We start from the raw sequence: 20,525 nt of genomic DNA, 5'->3' as shown, positions 1-20,525 counted from the left end.
AAATGCTGTTCCTCTCCTGCCATGCTCCTTGTCAGGCCTCCCGCTGCCTCTCCTAGCCAGCTCCCTCATCCTCCTCAGCTGGGCTTAGACGGCATCTGACACCTGCCCAACTCCAGGTCTAAGGTGGATGCTCTTTGTTAATTACTTCCTACACCAATAAACGGCGGGCATCGCACCGGCTGGTACAGAGCGAGCCGCCCATAAATGCTCATTGACCCCCCCTGGGCTCCCTGCAGGATGGCAAGCGGGTCCCCCACCTCCCTTCAGGGCTTCTGCGTGAGTCAACCTCTTCTGAGAGACAAGGGCAACAAAGAGACATTATCCTTGCCAACGTCAATGTCTCCAAATGACAGACACTTCCTGGATCCTCTTAAAATGCTGGGCCCATGATGGAAAAGTCCCTCCCAAAGGCAGATGGTAGAAACTAGAAGACCCTGGCCGGGGACTGCGAGTTCTAATTGCTCCCTGGAGCAGGGGAGGGTGTCATCACCCTCCGTGTCTCCCGGAAATAGAACCAAACAGAAATTTCTTCTTTCCTTCCTTCTCTCATTCAATGAACGGGGACCAAATTTTCATCACCAGGAAGGATACACAGGAGGCTTAGACAAAGGAGTTGGTCCGTGAGTAGCTTAAAAAGGCTGGTGGGAACAGGTAAGACGAATTTAGAGAGTGCTTTGTGCTGTGGGAGCTGAAGGCAGCAGAGACCCATCCCAGGGGTGCGTTCTTTGCATTCCCTGGGGGAAAGGCGAGTCCTTACAAGGGCCTGCCAGGTCCATGGGATCTGCCAGCACCCCTGCCCTGTCACCTCCCTGGCATCATCTCCCACAACTCTCGTCACCCACTCTCACCCCCGCACTGAACTCCCGCACGAGGCACCCCTGCGCAGGCACGTGTGCCCACAAGGTGCCTTTGCATTGGCTGTTCCCTCTGCCTGGAACACCCTTCCTCCCCTCACCTCCTGACCAACTCCCTCATCTCCTTCAAATCTCTGCTCACAAGTCACCTCACTCACGAGGTCATCCCTGGCCATCGCACATGGAACAAGCGCATTGTGGTTTCTGAGGCTGCCTTGCCCGTTGCTTGCAGGGACAACGGGGTCAGTGCAGTGCAGAACAAAGTGCCCTAGATTCGGGGTCAGACCAGCTGGGTGACTCTGAGTAAGCCCCCTAACCTCTCCAAGTTCGGTGTCCTCACAGGTAAGGTAGGGAGAATAGTTCTTGAGTGCCCTATTTCACAGGACTTCTGTAGGATCCAAAGATGCCTCACTCATCTTGCCTCTTGAAAACTAAATTGGATCCATAGGACTGATCCAAAAGGCAACTTTAGAATCAGTGTGCTGTCACCAAGTCCAGACTTACTCTCCCAGGCTCGGCGCAATGTTCCCTGATCCAAAGGGCCACTGGAGGGGAAGCGCTCCCAGGTGGCCTGGCTGCTCTGGGCTCCAGCCCAGCCTCACAGCACCTAATATAAAAGACAGCTCCACTCAGAGCAGGAGACATCAGGTATGTACCCCAAACATGGGGCCATCTTCTCTTTGTCATAGTGTTTCTTGACATTGCTAATTACAAAAACTATTCGCTGCAGAAAATGTAAAAAATTAATGCAAGTCTGTAGAAGAAATGTAAAATCCTGTTATCGCACCATCCAGAGAAAAACAACAGCTAATATTTGCATATACCCTCCCAATCTTTTTTCTACACATATAAAAGAATTAGATATTATTAGAATTAAAGCTTTCATTATGTCTTGTTTACTTTGACATTGGATGTTCCAGTCTTATTTATTTAGCACGAGATCATTAGTATTTTCCTATGTCATCAAATTTTTTTTGAGAATGTTATTTGGATGGCTACATGCTATCCTGTGCTAGAGCGCGAACTATAACTCAGTTGACCCCGTCATATGGTTAGGCAGTAGACTCGAGACTGTTCCAGCAGAGGTCGGGCTCTTCTTCCTCGTCTTGCTCGTCTCTGCCTTGCTGACTCTCCTGGTCCTCATCCAGGCCTGTAGGTACCAGGCAGAATGGGAAGCAGGGGGAAGAGACCCTGCCTGCCCTGGACAGGCTGGCTGTCTGTGTGAAGACAGAAGACAATGTACTCAGAAGAAGCAGGAGCTCCATGCCGAATGAGGGCCTGGGAGGATGAAGATGGGAGAGAGCGTCTCCAGGTGGGGTGGGGTTGGACGGCTCCACCAAGGAGACACTGGAGCATTTGCCACATGCTGGGGCTGGAATACACTGGTGAGCAGTGGGGCAAACGCTGAGTATTCAGCCAGGGTCGTGTGGCCAAGGACAGCCAGCCCAGGAAGATGCCGAGTTCCCGAGTGGGACCACGTCTTCTGCCTGCAGACATGATGCCTGCCCCTCAAAGCCTACAGCCTCGGAGGGAGACAGACACTAATCAAATAGCCTCACAAATAAAGATAAAATGACAACTGGCCCAGGAAGGAGAGGGTCACCTAGGTTCCCTCAGGAGGCAGAAGTGCGGCCCGCCCCGTGCCGGAGCAGCAGGTCTGGAGAACAGAGCGTCAAGCTAGGCCAGGCCCAAGAGGTAGGCAGAGCCAGACCACACGGGCCTGGTGGCCATGCTGGGTTTTGATCCTGGAAGGGATGGGAGCTGTTGGGGGTCTGTAAGCAGAGAGAAGCCAAGATCGGCTTTCCATTCTGCAGCGTTTGCTCTGGCTATGGAGGAAAAGCTGGCTCAGAGGAAGAGGTCGGGGGCCAAGAGTGGGTGCAGGGCCGTGAGCAAGGGGCTGGTGCTGGAGCTGGGGCGAGCTGACGTGAGCCAGGGCAGTGGCCCAGGGGATGGGAAGAAGTGGAAGAATTGGATCCATATTTAGGAGCTACAGTCAAGAGGTTGGGTCAGTGCTGTGACTCTCCAGAAAACCCCTGTTCGAGTACACTTGCTGCTTTAGCACCACCAGCCCGTTCGCATGAAGAGGTGCTCCCATTAGTGGGATGTCTCCTTAGACAAAGTCCTTAGCGGATGTCCTGGAGAAGAGGGAAGGAAGGAAGCGGGACAGGGCCCAGATGGGGAGTTGCAGTGAAGGATACGGGCACCAGGGGGCAGCACAAGGGTCTCAGGCACAGTGGGGGCCGAGTCCCACAGGAAACAAGGCGAGCCACCTTGGGTCAAGTCACTTTGCAGTGTGTACACCTACCCTGGAAATAACGACGCCTGCCCTGCACCCCCAGTGCTGTTGTGAGCATGGCAGATGAGATAACTTTGAAGGACCCTGCAAACCCCAAGAGTCTGGGAAAGGAACTTAGCCATGTCTGGGCTGCCGCAAGAGTAAGGCAAACTTCCAGTAGTCAGCCCTGGGGGACAGAGGTCCCAGGAGGAAGCAGAACACCCCTCACCCCCTCCCTCCCCTACCCCCATCTGAACTGGAGTCCCCTGTCTGCCGTCAGAACTGATCCTAAAGGCCAAGCTGTGGTTAGTGGGGGAAACACATGGTCTGGGGCAGGCCCCCCTGGGCTACTCCCATCTGGTCTGAGAGACAGATCTGGAAGAACTTCTGTTTCTCCTTCTCCTCTCTGAGCCTCAGTTTCCTCATCTGTAAGCTGGGGATGCTCACATCTGCCCCACCGAGTGGCTGTCACGGTGTTGTGACACGTGCTAGGCACTCAGTATGGGCCTTGCTGCTGGCAGCTGGAACTCAAGCCGCTGGTGGGTGGAGTGTAGGCTCTCAGCCTGCCGATACCGCTGGAAGGGGGTTCTTCTGCCCCTCCACGCAGGCAAACTGCTGACAGTGGCCAAGCCACGTGGCCACGCTTGGAGGAAAACTGCCTTGGTTTCGGTTTTCTGTGTTTTCGTTTTGTTTTGTTTTTTGTTTTTTTAAAGTCTATTTGGGTTTGGTTTCGTCTAGGGTTGGGCCATCGCGTGTGCTTTGCTTCTACTTGTGGCAGGGCGGCTGCTCGGTTCGGTCCTGGCCGGGAACGAGCCTCTGGAAGGGCTTTAGGACCCGGCGCGCGTCTTCTGGCCTGGCGCCTCCCCGTCCCCGGAGCCGGAGGCGGAGAGACTTGAATGAGAGGCTGGAGGGGATCTCGACTGAAAGGCTCGCGGTGGAATAGCTCCGCCGTCGCCAGGCAACCGCCCTGACGCAACGCAAAAAAAAAAAAAAAAAAAAAAAAAAATCCCTTAAAAAAAGAATAGTGCTGAGAATTCCCAGGAGCAAGAGAGAAAGGGAGGCAGAAGCCGGCTCAACCTCGAAGCGGGGGCCTCGGGCTGCGGACGAGCGGGGAGCCCGCGTCGAAAGGAGGAGGCGGGGACCTCGGTGACACCCCTGGAATGGGCCTCGGAGCGCCCGGGAAGGTGGGTTTGCGGCAGGGCGGGGACGATCCCAGGTCTGGGGGCCGGGCTGGGGGTGATGTGTCTGTGGCCGGTGGCACTGTCCCGGGAGTGCACTTGCCAGTCGGAGCGCCGCAGGTCCTCAGAGCCGGCAGTGGCGGGGAGCAGCCCAGTCCGGGGCTGGGGGAGCACGGACCCCAATGCGCCCTGGAGCGGACACCGCCCCCCCGCCCACCAGCCCGCAGGAGATGAGGTCCTGCCTCACCCGCTCCTGGGGGCTCGCTCCCCTCAGGGGGAGCGGGACAGCTCGGCTGGACTCCATCTCCCATATCCTGGCTGGCCCCTTCCAGGGAGAAGATCTGGGTGGAGTTGTGAGGCTTGAGGTCTGAAAGGGAGGAGCCCCGCTCAGTCTCTCCGGATCTACTCCCAGACCGCGGGTCACCGCCAAGCCCACCTGGTCCCCTCTGCCTACTTCAGGCTCAGAGATGTGGTTATTCCTGCCCCAAGGATGCAATCCCTAACTCAGGAGAAGTGACAAAGGGCACTTGGGCCCGAGGGTGCTGTGAAAGGCTGAGGCCAGTGCGATCAGAGGGAACTGTACAGCCAGAAGGGCCCGGGGGAATGAGAGGGTCAGCCCTGCGGCTGGGCACCCAGGTCACTGGGAGAAGGCGGGAAGGTCTGTGGCCCGAGGCCAGGGGGCAGGTGTCTCTGTGCACCAAGTCGGGTTGGCTGTTCTGCTTTTTTAAAAATCCCGTATTGCTGTTTTTCATTCCCTGTCCCTCCGGAGAAGATCTGGAAGGTGGGCTGCTTCCAGGTCGGTGGATCACGGCCGCTGTCTTAAACCCACAGGCGCGTTCTCCCAGATTAAGTTTCCACCAGCTTCCAGCGGTTCCTGGTGAATCCCAGGTGGAATGAGCCCAGGTCCCACCAACAGGGCAATCCCCGAAGTGCCCGAGGGGGGCGAGGCTCTAAAGCAGCTTCCTTTCCGATGCCCCAGAGACAGTCCTGCCGCCCACCAGGCGGGATGGAGCGTGGAGAGCTGGGCAAAGTCCAGGGAGAGCAGAGGTGGCCTGATCGCGACTGCAGGGTGGGAGCTCCTGCTAGCGGATTTTTAAGGGTCCTGGCAAAGCAGCCCCAAGCGGTACACAGAATGCATAAGGGTGACGGCTCTTCTTCCCTGAGTGCACTTGCCAGCCAGGCACTGTTTGAGAACCCTTCACACCCGCTGGTCGTTTGACCCTCACAATCACCCTTCGAGGGAACATTATACCCCCGTTTTGCCAATGGGTCTCCGAGAGATTCAGTAACTTGGTGCGGCTCATGGGGCTGGTGAAAAGAGCAGAGGGATTCAGCCAACGTGCTGACTCCTAAGACAGTGCTCTCAAAGGAAGGCTGCTTTTGGACGTCTGAGCAGAGAGGCCAGGGAGGGGGAAGAAACCAGTCAGACCCAGACCAAAAGAGAGCCGTGGGGCGGGGCTTGTCCTGTGACCTGGGAACATCCCTGGCTCCTCGAGGCCCCTGTGGAGCCAGGAAAGCAGCCAGGCTCTGCATTCGACCTGGCTGGCTTCAACCTGCTCCCCTGAAGCCGAGAGAGAGAGGGGTCCTCCCTCACCCCCCTTTTCCTCCTTGCCCCCTTGAAGACCCCCAACTTCTCATGCACTCGCTCCTGTCTTGTCCTCCCAATGACATGCATGGATTTCCACTAAATTAACAGTCCCACCTCCGCGTCTACCCGCTTGGTCTCCTTCCAATATGGACTCTGGCGGGGAAGTAAATTAAGACAGTGCCTAACTATTGCTGAGAGACATCCACCGAGCCCCAGGCCAACGAGGAAGAAACTGCTTGTCAGGCTGCTCACTCACACATGCAGGCGGCTTCCTTTAGGTAAATTCTGCCCATGGACGACTCCCTCAGCCCTACAGGAGCCTCTGGAATTCCCAGCACCCTCTGGGAGCTGCACTCTCCCCAGCAATCGCTCTTTGCCTGCCTGGGGCATAGAGCTGTTTGCAAAGGTGGAAGATGAATGATCATTGGAGCAGCTTGCTCCCTGGTTTGTAGACTAGGCGGGACAGAGTTCTCACTCACGAATGGAAGACCCTCTAGGATTAACCAGGATGGCTCTTAATATGCGCACGTACCCTGGGATTTGGACTGGGGTGAGGAGAAAGGAAGGAAAGGCAAATTCTGAAGAAGACCCCGAAGAGGCGAGCATGGGCTAAATGGAGGGCAGTGGGCATGCGGACCCGGAAGGATCTGGAGGTGGGCAAGGGGTTTAGAAGGAGCTTTGCCATCAGCCTGTAGAGTTTGAGCCTCCACAGGGGTCACGTCGGCCGACAAGAGTTAGGAAGATTGCAAATGTCAGCTTCTGCGTGGCCAGGACAGCTGCCCTGGTGCATGGAAGCCCGGTGCTTCCACACTCTGCCCCCAGCCCCTCCACGCTTGTCTCCGGAGAGGTGTGGGAGCGGAAGGAGAGAAGAGGACAGGGAACTGGAGAGGAGAAGTTACAAGTGTGCGTTGCCCTCTCCTGGATCCTCTCCTCCTGAAAGCTACCCGCCGGTCCCCGCCGCCGGCCCCCCCAGCTATGCTCGCCCATGAAAAACTCCTTAAGGGAGGGAACGCAGAGCACAGCAGCTGGCCTCCCCGTGGGCACACCCATCCAGGAAGGTAGGGGGGCAGTGAGGTCCCCAGCATCAGGGGCCGCTTCATGCCTGGCCCCTGCCCAGCAGCCTTTGTGGAGCCCTGGGGAGGGGTGGGCTTCAGCTTCTCCCGGGGCACAGACTGAGCTCCCGCTTCTTCAAGGCCATCTCTCCAGTATGGCCAGAAATTCCCCTCAGGTATCCTGATCCAGATGTGGGAGCTGGTCATGAGTTCCCAGAGACTTTGTCATCGGGCTCGTCCCTTGGGACCTGGAAGGCCCAGCCCAGAGCTGATTTCCAGGTACATAATGGGCCCAGACGGTGACCTCCACGGAGACCACAGCTCAGGGCCCACTGAAGGCTGAGCTGTGTTTCCTCATTCCAGGAAGCCAGCAGGGCCTGAGTGTGAGCCAGGCACTCCAGCCCCAGAAGGCCAGCTGCGGTGGTCCAGGGTGATGAGTATGCAGGAAGGTTCTAGATCAGGATCCATGAGCGGGAGGCCACTTCGGGCCCTGGTCGCCCCTGTCCATCATCAAGTTAAAGTGACGCTACCTCCCTCGTCCTGTGAGCATTTCCATGTGCCTCACCCTGGGGACACCGCCTTACTGTACACTGTCCTACTAGTTTGGTCCAAATTCTCAGGTTCTGTTGTGTTGTTTGTTTGTTTACGTGTCTGATGGCAGACACTGACAACTTTGGGGAAAGTGAGAGCAAACCTCCCTATCAGGCCGGATGGAAATAAGCCTCAGACTGAATTCTGCCAGACACCTAGACATTTTTGAACACTGTTTATTTGCCAGCGGGTCCAGCAGAGTTCAGACGGTCTATTCTGCGGGCTCAGTGAAGTCACAGCCATCTATCTCTCTAGGAGCCCCAACCATACCTCCCCCCGAGGTCTCATCAGATACTTTCACTTTGCTCCTTCAAGAGTCAAGAGTGTCTCAAAATTCGTGTGGCCCGCATGTCTTGAATACCTCCGTTTTCACCTGGGAGAATGCGCTTCTAACGTTTACTCTGTGAGTTCTCAAATCTCTGGTGCTGAGCGGTAAGAAAGACAGCCAAGTGCTTCCCAGAGCCCCCTCTGCAGAGCAGACCCTACACCAGGCTGCCAATGCCAGCCGGGGTTGGGGTGTCCCTCGTTGAATGTGGCTGGTTGCAGCTGGCCCAGTGATACCACACAGAACATCTCATATCTGTGAAGGGTTTTAAGATCAATCATTGACATCCCACCGAGGAAGCAAGACAATGGCCCTGTCCTCAAGGAGGTGCAGTGTCTGATCAGAGCTGCCGACGAGAAAAGACCACGTGCAGCCCAGAGTCCTGGGCAGACAACAGAGTGATGCCCTGTGTGTTCTGGAATGCACAGAGACGTGTGGGCTAACTTTAGTGATTCTGCAGCCAAGGAGAGGTCCAGCCAAGCGCTGTCGTGGGCGGGAGGTGACCGTCCTGTTAGAGGCATGACTAAGAATTCACATACACTCTATCTCATCGGATCCTTCCAAGGCTTTGCAGTTGATTCCACTATGATCCCAAGGTCATAGAATTAGTAAGTGTCTGGGCTGGGCTATCATCCCACGTCCACCAACACACAGCCCTGCCCCATCCCTATAACCTGCTCCATCTCTTTGTCCGGCTCCCGATTCCTGCCCTCTGTGAAGTGTGAACTCAGGCAGCTCAGCAGCCCAGCTACGTTCAGCTCAACTGACCTGAGAAAGGAGCGGGGGCACACACCCTACTTTCTGTTCTCCCTGGGCCCCAGAGGGGGCGCAGGGCTGCACTTTGGATGAGCTGCAGACAGAGCTGGAACGGCCTCTCACTCCCACATCCTTACGACGGGCCCTGCCCAAACACAGGGCACCTCTGAGGGCCCTCCAACCCCCTGAGAGGTCAGCACGCCCAAACAGACTATGCAGGTGAGGTGCCCTACATAAGCGAGTGAAACGTCTTAGGAAGTCCTTGCCAAACCATTGGGCTCTGGAACTTTCGACGCAGAATAAAACAGAAAGCCAATCGTCCCAACACTCTCCCATTTGAGCCAGAGCTGGTTGCTTCTGCACATTTGAAGCTGGAGCCCATTATTCTGTGGACTCGGACAGTCCTAACTCTGCCTTGGATGGGGGCCAAGACAAATGCCAATTAGGAGACACTTTGGTGGGGCGGACGTACCCCACGGCGGAGGATGTATAGCCCCAGCATCTTTAGCTGTGAAATGTTCCCTGTTCTTAGAGCCAGAGCACCCGCCCAAACTGCCTTCTACTTTGATCTCTGCAAATTGCTTTAAAGGCCACTCTGTGTCTGCTTTCTCCCCCCTAATCCCCGTTGCCATGGCCTTTGGCCAGAAGAGTCCTGCGGTCACATGCAGCAGTTGGCCGGGCGGCGACAGGCTGCCTCACCCCTCCTGAGCATCTCTGCCTTGTCAGGTTCTCACGGAGGAGAATCTCCGCTTCGGACTCTGCATTTCCCATGGCTAATCCCCCCACCACCCCCGTGGGACCCTCTGATTCTCAGGCACCTTTCTCCCGGCCTGTCGGGATGGAGCAGCCCTTTCCCAGGGCCTCGCGGCCTTGGAAGGGACACGGCGGCGACGCCGGGTGACCCGGCAGGCCCCCCGGCTCCTTTCAGCGAGGCAGTAAATTAGATCTGTGGCTCCTGGGAGCCAGAGCCTCTTCCCGACCCACAGGGACGCACAACTCTTTCTTGGCGGTTTTCTCAGCCACCCCTCTCACTGGGCAAAAACGATAGGGAAGTTCTCCCCATCCCCAGCCTCGCGGCGGGAGGCCTGTGCGCTGTCCTCTGCGGCAGGGGGCAGGGCCCATCAATTATTCAGCGTGGACCGAGCACTTTGTGCAGAGGCCTTAACAAGTATTTTTATAGACTCTTGTCTCACGAGGTCCCAGAAAGACAGAGCAAGGTTTCTAGACAATGGAAGCTGCACTTGGAGTCTGAAGACGCGGGTCTAAGCCCAGCCGGCTCCCCGAACAGAGCTGTGTGACCCCAGGCAAGTCTTGAAACGTCTCTGGTTTGTGACTTCTCTGGGGTCTAACTCTCAGGAAGGCCGCTCCAGCCCGGGCCATCGAAAGTGGGGAAAACGTTTGTAAACTGCAGTGTCATTTCCTAATGTTTGTGATTGCTCCTGTGATTCCAGGTGTGGACGCAGGAGCTCTGAGCGATATGCTGAGCCGTGGCCATTAGCACAGGACGCTGCAAACCGAACTTCACTGGGAGGAGCGCCTGAGAGAACACCGGTGAGTGGGTCCCTGTGCCCCCTGCGCCCTGTGGCTGCGATTTCATGACGAGGTGACAACGCTACTGGGTGCCGTGGTCTAGGCTCTGTGCTTATTGGTGAGGAAGGAAGTGTCAAGGCCGCTCCACCCAAACCATGCATTTGGCAGGGGAGAAGCAGAGCCCTGAGGGGAAGTGAGTGGCCACGGTCACTCGGGCTGGGGGTGGGCATGGGGTCCCTGGAGCGGACGCCCCGGTCAGGGACTCCTGTTTCCCACCGGGTTGGGCCTGTCCAAAAACGGTGGCCCCATTCCCCTTCCCTAGCAGCAGTGCTGGGACTCCTGGAGCAGGCAGTGATGGAGTGAGGATTGCAGCCCACCGGGCCTCTCACCCCCGGTACAGAGGACTGTAGAATGGGGTGGTGTTTGAACTAGGCTCAGAGACTCATCAGATTCAAACCTGAGGCTACGGGGAAAGGCCAAATCATCAAGTTGAGACCAGTCTCCCAAACCCACCCCGGCCCCCCACTCAGACTCGCTAGAAACATTCTGACCTTGAAGCTGCCAGAGGTCTTCTACTGGGCAGGAAACCATCTGGAGGTGTGAATTTGTTCCCTAGCTCACAGCGCCGCCGTCCTCAGCATTTACTGAACATCTGCTGTTGGCAGTGCCCTGTGCTCAGGACACAAAAGAGAAAGGAATGTCCTTCCCATCGAGGAGCTAGACAGTAGTCAGGGAGCCAGACACTCCCACGGTTCAAGGTCATACAGGCCAGGGTGCCGTGCGCGTGACAGAGGCCAATGCTGGAAGCAGTCGGAGAATGGCCTGGAAGGTGGGGTATCCTGGAGGGTTTTGGCCAGCCCTCAGATGAGCTTCAAAGCAGAGCTGTAGACCCAGTGAGAAGGGAGTTCCCTGAAGGGCCTGTGATGGACAAAGGGATAAAACCGACTGCCCAGAAAGTCCTCCTTCTTTCATTCATCCAACAACTCATTCACCCATCCAACAAATTTATTGAGCACCTACTATGTGCCAGGCACTGTTCTGAGTGCTAGGATCACAGCAGTGAACAAGAGAAAGTCACTGCCCTCAGGGGACTTACATTCAACATGTAACATCCTAGTTCTGTGAGTGAGGAGAGCTATGAAGAAAAAGGAAGCAGGGACATCTCAGTGGGCTGGTCAGAGCTGGTCTCTGTGGAGGTTACGTGTGAACAGGTGCGTGAGTCAGGGGGAAGTCAGTTGATGGAGCAAGACATGAGGGCGGGAGCACAGCCTCAGGCTCTTAGAGGAAATGGCTTGGCTGGAGTCTCACAATGGTTTGTGGCAGGAGGAGTGATCCACGCAGCAAACGGGTGGCTTCCAGGAAGTGGAAAGCGGAGGGCTCTCCTGGTGGCAGCTCGCAGCCCCTGCGGGCGTGCCCTCCCCTGAGGGGTACATCACCGGTGCATGGGAGGAAGCCAGGTACCACTCCACTTCCCTCACTAGCATCCCAGAGCGCACACGCAACAATAAAGCCCCCCCACCCCCACCCCCCACACACCCCGTCCCAGCTCAGTTTGCCCCCGCCATGCACGCACAGTTTGTACCCAGGGTCCTGTCTCTGCACCATGTCTCCCCCCCATATCTGGCACTCCCAACACCAGCTCTGACCAAGACCTGGAATAAAGATGAGCTTGGAAAGATGATCTGTGAAGGGCCAGACCAGCGGGTGTCCCCTCCTGCTTCGGTCACCATGGCAACCTCAGAGGAGGCGAGAAAACACGTTCTCTGGCAGCTCCTGGAAGCGCCCTGGTGACCGTGGGCCGCAGGGCTGTGTCCCCCAGCCTCTCAACCCTGGTCGTTAGGGCTCCCTGAGTCTACAGAACACAGACGGGATTTTACAGCCTCCATCGGCCACCGGAGGTCAGTCCTGAGGCCCAACCCTGCGCGCTCAGTTTAAGATAAACATCGGGGTTTTAGGATTAAACCTAAAAAAGCCTGCCTCGTCCCAGCTGCACTTCCTTGTCCCAGACCTACCAACCTGTCACCCACCTGGAACGAAAAGGGACTCGCTGCTTTAGAAAAGGAAAGAAAAAGTTCAGGCGTGAGCCATGGCCTGAGCCACGCTGGAAGCTTATAAAACGCAGTGCAGACGCTGGAGCGCTTTCCCCCCACTCTGTCCTCAGCCCGGCGGTGGCTGCAGGGTGGACGCTGCAACACCTCATTTCAAAAGAGGGGCTGGCTGGGGCTTCCCTGGTGGCGCAGTGGTTGGGAGTCCACCTGCCGATGCAGGGGATGCGGGTTCGTGCCCCGGTCCGGGAAGATCCCACATGCCGCGAAGCGGCTGGGCCCGTGAGCCATGGCCGCTGAGCCTGCGCGTCCGGAGCCTGTGCTCCGCAACGGGAGAGGCCGCAGCAGTGAGAGGCCCGCGTACCGCAAAGAAAAAGGGGCCGGCTGAGACCCAGATAGGCGAGGCGAGGTGACTCCCCAAGTCTCAGAGCTCCCACTGGAGAAGGGCTCTGGTCCCAGAGGACAGACCCGCAGCCCGGGAAGCAGGGGTCCCCTTTATCCTCAGCCCTGGCAGCCCCTGACCCGCTCTCAGGTCACGGCCTGTGGATAGAAGGTGGGGATGTGTGGCCCTGCCGAGAGCTGGCAGGCAGGCCTGGCCCGGCTAAAGCCAGAGTGGGTGCCGTCCCTCCCTTCGTGCAGCCCCTGCTCCCAGGATGCTGGGCGGCCCCTGAGCCCTGGGCCCGAGTCCCTGCAATGAGCGTTTTAGGCCTGGTGACACATGTAACACACCCACAGGGCGGCTCTCTTTGGGGGACTGATGGGTCGGGCTCATCCGTCAGGGGCCCGAGGCCCACAGAGGTAGAAGGTGGACGAGCAGACACAGCAGCAAGCACGGCAGTGGACACAGAGCCAGCGGCCCTGCCCTCACACCCCCCGCCCCGGGGAGCGGGCCCCGCTGCTGGCTCTGTGTCCTGCGGGGACATTTCTGCAGTGAAGAATCGGCTGCGCTGTGGCTGAGGCCCTCACAGGATCTGAATTTCCTCAGCAAGGCAGGTCTGGCAGGGATGGGTGTCTTAAGGGTCCGTTCCTGCCTTTATCAACCCCGCCCACAACCCCTGTGTGTTACCCGCTGCTCCGCTGCTGGGGGCCAGGGCCGGCCTGCACATGTGTGCAAGGGAGTCTGCGCTGCGTGTATCACCAAGCCTAAACCAGAGCGTGTCAGCTTATGCACGAGGACCCACGGGTGGCACTTCTGCTGGAAGCAGCAGCATGCGTGTCCATTTATCCCCGTGGAAAACTGTTATTGCATCCTCATCAAGCGCTGCCTGCAGTAGATCGTAAATTAAGAAATATATCAGGGACTTCCCCAGTGGTCCACTGGTAAAGAATCCACCTTCCAATGCAGGGGACGCGGGTTCCATCCCTGGTCGGGGAACTAAGATCCCACCTGCCATGGGGCAACTAAGCCCACGCGCCACAACTACTGATCCCGTGCGCCACAACTACTGAGCTGAGAAAACCCCCATGCCACAACTAGAGAGAAGCCCACGCGCCACAACGAAGATCACGCGTGCTGCAATTAAGACCCAATTCAGCCAAAAGTAAATAAATAAATATGTTTAAAAAAACCCGACAAGAAACATATCAACTATGAATGCGGATGGACTCCTGGTGAAAGCTTCTTTGAGTCCACAATGGCCATCCGCTCTCTGGTTCTCCGCTGGAGGTGGCACCCTCTAAGGGACACGTGGAAATGGGGGAGGGAGCCTCTTTCGGTGTTCCGGTTGTTTTATGGCACTGCTTAGCTGTCAGTCCTATGTTCTGCCTCCCCACATGAACTGTCTGTGCCCCCTCATTTCAGTCAGCGCTCTTGGTTATAAGCAGCAGAAAGCAGTGTTATCGTAAGGTGTGCACAGAGTCGGCAGGAGGTAGAGACCCAAGAGAGAAAACAGGCAGAATCGGGGCGGCTCAGAAAACCGAGAGGCAAGAGGGCCCGTAGTGATGTGTCGGAGACCCGCTCATCGGGGCACCAGGCTTTTATCCACACAAACACCCCCGCCCGGAGCACTTCTGACACCAGACGTGTGAGTTTCCCACCCCAAACAACCCTCCAGTTCTCTGCAGACACCAGCTGGGTGTTCTACGATTTAACTCAGTTTTGACACTATCCACCGAAAGGTAGCGTCAGATCCCACAAGTTAAGGGCTCAGTCCCACAAGACTGTCCCCCACTTCACACACCAATTGCAAGTCCCAGGTTGTCAGCTGAACTTCTGACCAATGGCTGTAAACCAGGAATTGCCCGCAACCCCTTCCTCAGATTCAGTCATCTGCTTAAATAGCTCACAAAACTCAGGGAAGCATTTAGTACTTGTATTTACCATCCAAGTGAAGAGGTCCATACCCCCTCCAGGCGTGCCATCCCCCCGGCACCTCGGCGTGCTCACCAACCTGGGAGCTCTCAGAACCCCTTCAGTCGGGGTTTTATGGAGGCCTCATTGCATAGGCATAATCGGTTAAATCACTGGTCACTGGTGATTAGGTCAACCTCCAGCCCCTCCTCCTCCCCAGAGGTCAGGGGTGGGGCTGAGAGTTCCAACCCTCTCATCACGGGTTGGTTCCCCTGGCAACCAGCCCCATCCTGAGTGGCTTCCAACAGTCACCTCATTAACATAAACTCAGGTGTAGTAGAAGGGGGCTTCTTCTTAAGAACACATGACCCTCTTTCCACCTGAATGCCCTGGAGCTGTTTCAAGAAGTGGGAACAAAACTGAGATACTCTAACAAAAAATACTCTTCTTGCTTTCATCATGTAGAAAATTACAAGGGTTTTAGGAGCTCTGTGTCAGGAACCAGGGATGGAGACCAAATACATATTTCTTGTTATATTACAATATTACCCTCCCACAGTCCTTCAGTAAGGATGGTTTGGCTGAGATGATGCCACATCCCCTGCACTTGACATCTTCCTCCAAGGTTCAACGTCCCTCCATCCTGGCCTCACAGGCCCCAGACTCAGAATCCTGGGCCTGAGCAACCGATTGGCTAAGCTCAAGTCTCGTGCTCAACAAATATCCACTGTGTCATTTTATGTTCTTTGTCCAACACACGCTTATGTTGGTTCCAAGTGTCAGGAACCTGGTTCAAAGTAGGAGGCTATATAAAGGCTCTATAATCAAGGTCAGGTGGAACTGCTTCCTACAGGGCCCAGTTGAGGGCCTCAAGCTATCTCATCTGCTTGGCTTCATTTGCTAGGCAGACCCTCTCCCTGTGGTGAGCCGCGAGGCCGCGGCCGGCTTCTGGGTGGTTCTGACACAGCCACTCAGGGGGGCTCTGATGGGCCAGTTTGAGTCATGTGGCCACCCTGGGGCGCGAGCTGTGACTTCCTCACAGGAAACGGAAATGCTCTTTCCAGGGGAGGGAGGGGACACTGGGCAGAAGTCTCCTCACCTCACGATGCTGGGCCTGACAGCCTGTGTCCAGGCGCCCGAGGTCAGGGCAGGTCTTGTGAGGACAGGTGGGGAAGCCCAGATCCCCTCTGCTTCTCTGAGCCCATCCAGATGCCGGGGGAGAGGCATCCGTGCTCTTTGCTTGTTCATTCACAAACATTTAAAGAGAGCAGCTTGGCCCTAAGGGCCGGGGGTTCCAGGGTGCAGAGCCTGGTCTTCGCCCTCTTGAAGCTCAGAGTCCGACAGAGGAGACCATGCAGAAAGTTCCTGGTAGAAAGGCTGTGGCCTGAGAGGGCCACTGAGCCCAGTGTTATGAGCCAGCCTGGAGCCGGGCTGCAGGGTTTCGAATCCCACCTTCGCACTTAGTTCTGTGACCCCGGGCAAGCTACTCAAACTCTCTGTGCGCCAGTCTCCTCATCTAGGTCACGGAGACAAGCATAATATTGCCTCGTGGGGGTATTGTGAGGATTAAATGTGTTCGTGCACATTAGCTCTTAGAACAATGCCTGGAGTGACCCGCTCTGAGTAAGCGTCAGCTAATATTGTTGGGATGACATAATTGTTTGGCCGATGTGGTCTCGCTGTATCCCGGGGGCACACACAGCTTGGGCAAGTCAAGGAAAACTTGAAGGGGAAAATCCCTGAGAACTGAGGCAGAGGAGGGAGGAAGGGCATTCTAGGCTGAGGGAACGGCTTGTGCAAAGTCACGGGGGCCGTGGCAGGGCCTGGTGCTCCGTGTTGGAAGGGTTGCGTATCGTGGAGGAGAAATGAGACCCCGGTAGAGGAAGGAGCCGGCCCGAGCCTGGGGTCCAGACAGGGAGAGAGAGGCTTCGAGTTTCTTAGGAAAACGTAGGGCAAGAGGGAGGGAGGGAGGGAGTGTCCCTTGAGAGAGGGACGGAGACACAGAGAGAGTGAGAGAGAGAATGGGTCAGCGCATCCTTCCCTGCCCTCAGAGCCCATCTAGGAAGTGGGTTTGGAAGTTGTCCACGTGGACAGATTAGGTCATGATGAGATGGGGTGTTGGCTGAATGACTGGGCTGCGCCCACCTGGCTCCCCCAGCAGCTGGGGGAATTAGCTCACGGCTGGCACGGCAATATTCGTGGCAGCAACCGTGCGCCCACAGCGAGCCAGGAGCATGTTTGAACAGCAGTCCTTGTGTGCTGCGTGGGTCCTGAGCACTGGCACGTTGCTGCTGCAGGAAGGCTGACATGCCTCCGGGGGTTGTCTTCTGCTTCAGGAATTTCATGTTCCCCTGCAGCCCAGTGGCCTGCCTGGCGGGGCATGCCTGGGCCTGGTCGGATTACCATCTGGCCCTGTTTTTCCGGATGCCTCAGGCCCCAGGTCTGGCAGCATCCTGTGGCTTCCCTCCTCGGGCTCTCTGCCTTTGCCACGTCCCCAGTGAGGGTCACTTTGTCTAGGGCTTACTGTAGACCAGGCACTGTTAAAGACTCGATATTTGTCACCTTATGTAATATTCAAAATGACCTGTGAGGTTGATGTTATTACCCTGGGGCTGTGGCTTCGTGAGCCAGGGACCTGGGCAGCCCACAGGGCCCTTGAAAATCTTTTTTTTTTTTAATTAATTTTATTTATTTATTTATTTATGGCTGCGTTGTGTCTTCGTTGCTGCGCGCAGGCTTTCTCTAGTTGCGGCGAGCGGGGGCTGCTCTTTGTTGTGGTGCGTGGGCTTCTCATTGCAGTGGCTTCTCTTGTTGCGGAGCACGGGCTCTAGGCACGCGAGCTTCAGTAGTTGTGGCTCGCAGGCTCAGTAGTTGTGGCACACAGCTCAGCAGTTGTGGCGCACGGGCTTAGTTGCTCCGCGGCATGTGGGATCTTCCCGGACCAGGGCTCGAACCCGTGTCCCCTGCACTGGCAGGCGGATTCTTAACCACTGCGCCACCAGGGGAGCCCGAAAATCTTTTTAGTTAGTACTTTTTAACGAGGCGCCCTGATTGCATTTTGCACCAACCCCAGCAAATTACATAGCTGGTCCTGATTCTTCCCACTTGTCAGGAGAAGACACAGAAGCACAGAGTGGTCATGAAGGCACATGCCCAAGATCACAGAACTGGGACTCTGGGGGACTGACCCCAAGGCCTATGCCCTTTGGAGTAGAAAGAGGCTGACCCGAGTCCCTCAACCTTCCCAGCCTCGATTTTGCCGTTCTCGAAATGCGGTGACCCCTCCTGTTTCTCGGGGCAGCCCTGAGGCTGGAGAGAGAGGACGTGCACACTCGCTAAAGCTCAGCCGATCAAGGGCCAGCACCGCTGAATCTCAGCGCACTGGCGTTCCCGCCAGTGTTTCCAAGCCATCCTGATGCCTTCTGTGCAGGTCTTCTCTGAACTGATTTAGAAACCACTAATTAAAATAAGCTCCTCCACCCCCTGCCCCCTGCCCAGGAGGCAGCTACAAGAAGGCAGTCGTAGCTGTCCCCTCCACACCGCCCCCTACCCCGCGGCGCTGAAGGAAGACCCTTCCTGACAGGTCCTCCCTCTGCAGGCAGGGTGCAGGTGGCAGAAAGGGGGAGGGAGACAGACGTCCCAGCAGCTTCTTCTGCTCACAAATCTCAGGGCTCATCTGCAACTAGATCCTCTCCAAAAAGCTTCGCTGGAAATAACCAGCACTCCTGGTCAGTGGAGAACGCCCTGTAGGTTAACACCACCCCGGCACACTCCAAACAGACTCTGGCACCTCAGCAAAGAGGCAGACGGCGCCTGGGAGGGGCCCCAGACTGCGGCTAATAGGTCTTTAGATTTGGAGAGATTCTTAAGAAGCCTGTGTGACGGTGAGGCTGCACAGAAGACCCCTATATGAGAATACCCCAGATTTGCAGGGCATGCTAAGCCTGCAGAGGGTACATACAAACCTTAGTTGTGCCACTCCCCCAAACCTAGGAGGTTGGTATTATCACCCCCATTTTACAGGTGAGGAAACTGAGGCTCAGCAAGCCTGGCAGCACCTACGGCCGGACCATCTGATCCCAAGTCTAGTGTTTCTGTCTCAAGACCAGTGGTCCTCAACCCTGGTCATCTCAGGTCACTTGGGGAGCTTTAAAATATGCTGATGCCTAAGTCCGGCCACAGACTTACTGAATCAGGACCCCTGGGATGGCCATGGGACGTGTGTTTGTGGGGGTTTCCTCAGGGGATTCTCATGTGTGTGGCTGGAGGCAAGAGCTAGGTTTCTCTGCCGTTGGTTGGGGTGGAAGATTTCTTCTCATTCCCGGGGCCGGGCTCAGAGCATCCCTCGGGTCAGATGCCACTGCAGGAAGGGGTTGTGGGAACCATCCAGAAAGACAGCAAGCTCAGCTCTTCTTGAGTAGCTCCAAGCCTCAGTGAGAGAGGAGCCCACAGTCTCCCTGGTGGCCCAGCCTGCCCACCATTGCCCCATGCCTGGTCCCCATCACAACTCTTAGTTTCAGCTTTTCTCCTCAGGCACACACAAGTCAATAAAAATCTCTTCCTTCCCCGCCTTTTGCACACCAAGGGCGGCATCCTCTCCAGGCTGCGAATATATATTTTGTTTCATGTACGCTTTATCTTGGACATTGTTCCAGACCGATTCAGTCTTTTTCACGGCGACACGCCCTCCGCACAGATCTTTAAAGCTCACCCTGAAAACCAAGGGCTCCTCTTCTTGGCCCAAGTCAGATGTCTCCTACTCTGATGGCCCATCTCCACCTGCCAGACACCGTGGGATATGGAGGCTGGGAGCCCGGGGCCTCATTCTGGCTCAGAGCTACTCCTCTGCCTTGTGACTCCAAATTATGGGGCAAGAGCCTGGCTCACACCTCCTCCCTGGGGGTGGGAAGGCCAAAGCAGATGAGAAGATTGCAGCCCCGGCCGGGGAGGCGCTGCTGTGTGGGCCTTTTAGGTGAATGTGAGAACCATCTTTCTAGAAGGTGAGTCACAGCCTCGCTCCATTTAACAATCCACCCGAGTGCAGGTCGGCTCTCCCTCAGCTGCTGCAGGTTTACTTGCTTCCTCCTCTGACGAGGTGAGAGATACGGTGCTGTTCTTGGGGAAGGAAGCTGAGAGTGTGCAGGAGGACTTGGCCCAAAGGGCTGGAGCCTAGGACGGGGTTGTGGTGGATGGGGCGGGACGGGGTCAGGGGGTGCCTGGACCCAAGGCTCACCTGCGTCTGCACGGGGACCCCCTCCGCACCTCCAGACGGCCTGCGCTCAGAGAGGCCTGAGACCGGCTCTGTCCTTGCTAATCAGTGGGAGCTCTTGGGTGAGTCATTTAACCTCTGGAGACTCAGTGTCCTCGTGTGTAAAATGGGGACAAAAAAGAAGTAATTACAGGCTTGCAGTGAGGAGTAAATGAGATAATAGAGGTGGACACATTTCATACATGGTGAGACACTGTACAAAGTCAATACTTTCATGATTAACTTTTTTGCATGGACTCAGGGCGTTGAAGTAGCCTCTCTTCCAGTCCTGAACTAGCAGTCGGCAGCCCCGTGTCTGAGCCTCTCTGAGCCTCAGTGTCGCCTTCTGAGGCCGCATCAAGGGGAGGGATAAGCGCTGACACTGTTCCAATCCTTCCTGCAGGCCTCACACCAGCCAGCGGCTTCTCACCGCCTGTGCTTCCCTGTGAGGAGGGGGCTCTGTCCTGCATCCCCTCCAGTCTTCGATCTGCCTTCACCTCCAGCACGGATACGTCTTCTCGGCAAAGCTGCCTCCAGAGATTCCTGCTAACCCTTGTCTGTTCCTGCCTCCTGCAAAGCATGGCGCCCACAGCATCTTAAACCCAGATTGTCGGCAGCTGCTCCGGTGGACACTGTGCAGCTTCCCCGTCCTCCCTCTGGACTCCGGGAGCTGCGCCCGTCCTAGCGATGCCCTCGGGACCCTCGGCCCCAGCTGGGTGAGACCCTTCCAGAGCAGGACCCGACCTTGTCGCCCACCAAGACTCCCACGGTGCCCTCCACCACCTCCCATGTC

General features: G+C 56.6%; 1 long non-coding RNA gene across 1 annotated transcript; it reads left to right on the top strand.

Annotated features, from left to right (window-relative positions):
- Window positions 1–4,055: 4,055 nt before the first annotated feature.
- On the top strand, window positions 4,056–20,315 carry LOC307054532. The gene is made up of 3 exons (XR_013810942.1): window positions 4,056–4,313; window positions 10,071–10,170; window positions 20,136–20,315. It is a non-coding gene; the product is annotated as an uncharacterized lncRNA (long non-coding RNA).
- The last annotated feature ends 210 nt before the right edge of the window (window positions 20,316–20,525 follow it).

The sequence above is a fragment of the Hyperoodon ampullatus genome (genome assembly GCF_949752795.1).
Source record: "Hyperoodon ampullatus genome assembly, chromosome: 6".
Lineage (NCBI taxonomy): Eukaryota > Metazoa > Chordata > Mammalia > Artiodactyla > Ziphiidae > Hyperoodon > Hyperoodon ampullatus.
The sequence above is the reverse complement of the archived record's forward strand: the minus strand, read 5'-3'. Positions and strand labels throughout refer to the sequence as shown.